The sequence below is a fragment of the Triticum aestivum genome, chromosome 4B (genome assembly GCF_018294505.1).
Source record: "Triticum aestivum cultivar Chinese Spring chromosome 4B, IWGSC CS RefSeq v2.1, whole genome shotgun sequence".
Classification (NCBI taxonomy): domain Eukaryota; kingdom Viridiplantae; phylum Streptophyta; class Magnoliopsida; order Poales; family Poaceae; genus Triticum; species Triticum aestivum.
Window position 1 is genome coordinate 505,911,253 of NC_057804.1, and position 1,876 is coordinate 505,913,128.

Genomic DNA, 1,876 nt, shown 5'->3' on the forward strand with positions numbered 1-1,876 from the left:
TTGAGTACCGGAGTCCTGTTAGCCCGCTACACCCCGGTTTACCGGAGTCCTGCTAGCCCAGTGCTACAGCCCGGACCCACTTGCTGATGACCGACACGTTCGAAGCTGGGTCATGGATGCCTGTCCCTGTAAGTCTGTGCCACTTTGGGTTTACGACTAGTCATGTCAGCCCGGGCTCCTTATCATATGGATGCTAGCGACACTATCATATACGTGAGCCAAAAGGCGCAAACGGTCCCGGGAAAAGGTAAGACGACACCCGTGGGGATACCGTGCGTGAGGCCGCAAAGTGATATGAGGTGTTACCAGCTAGATCGATGTGACATCGAGTCGGGGTCCTGACAGGCCTCATCTGATCAGTCAGATGAGCGACCACCGGGACCCGAGTCGGATGTGCACTAGGGAAATGCCCCGCGCAAAGGTGGCAAACATGGTGAACCACATCGTGAACTGCGAGCTCGGGGAGGACTGGCAGTTCGGCAAGGAGCCGTACTCGCGCGCCAAGCCCCCTCCAGTGGTAAGCCGCATCTCTTTATTGCTTTGTCTTCTTTATAGCCAAATCTGACTTCTGATTTTCATTGGTTTCTCTGAATTAGAACCCCCTCATTCAGCCCACAGCCGGCCTCGCAAGACCGCCCCGTGAGTCCTTCCCTAACCGAGCGGAGAGCGACGTCGATGACCCCGACTTGGAGGCGGCGGCGATGGAGGCCGACGCCGAAGGCGGAGGAGGAGGAGCGGGAAGCGGCCTCAGGCCCTCGGCCACCATCGCCGACTAGCCTGAAGACGACGCCGAAGGGGAAGTTGTCCCGCGCCACCAGCCAAGGGTCGGCCCGTCGGGCGCGGGTTCCTCTGCCGGCTTGGCCGGCCAAGGCGGCGCGAAGAGGTGCCACGCCGGGCCGAGTTCGCTCGGGGGCAAGCCGAAGAAGTTCAAGGGGGCGGCCGCCGCGACCAGGCGGGAGGAGGCGGCCGCGAAGGCCAACCGCTTCCGTAAGGAAGTGAAGAGGCCGCCGCTAGTCTCTGCGTAAGTGTTTCCGCCTTTGTCTTATTTTCTTTTTATCTTGTCCGAGTTTCTCTTTTACACTCCCTTTTTCTTCAGGGCTCCCCTTACCCTTGAGAGGGTCACCGTCCCCTCCGTCATGAGATCGGCAGAGACGTCTGCTAACACCCGGCGGGTCGACCCCGCTGCCGACCTTTGGGAGGTGACGGAGCAAAACGCGCGGGAGAAGCGCGACGAGGAGGAGGCCGACCGCCTAGAGAAGGCGGAGGCTGAGAAGGCGGCGGCCTCCGCCCAGAAGAAGCTGGAAGAGGCCGAAGCCGCCATTGCGGCCAGACGGCGAGCTGAGGAGGCCGCGCGCCGCCAATCGGCATTGCACGTCCTCCCGCTGTCCTCCGCACCGCCGCCTCCGGAGTTCACGGGGCAGACTGGAGAAGCTGGCGCCAAGAACCCCATCGTGGAGGAGGAGAGCTGCGAGGCCTCCATGTCGGACACACTTGTGCCGCCACCGCCGCCTCCGCTGCCGTCTAGGAGCGCGCATGGAAAACAGCCGGCAGGCCCACCGGTGTCGCCGACTGAAGACGAGGCCATGGCGACGCTGCTCCTTATTCAAGTCGCCTCGCCAGCGTGCCGCCGTCTTGAGAAGGCAACTTCGGTGCTGCGGCCCTTGGAGGTCGGTGCCGCTAGCTCGGCCATCCCAGACGCCGAGGCGATGAGCGCCGTGCCCGTTGGGTGGGGGCGCGGAGGCGACACAGGCCCACTGAACCAGGCGCTTCTGGACGTCCAGGCGAAGCTGCGGGCCAAAGGCGACGCCCTCCAGAACTGCACCAGGGCGCATCTGGCATCGTGGACGGCCGTCCGAGTATGTTTTCCTATTTGATT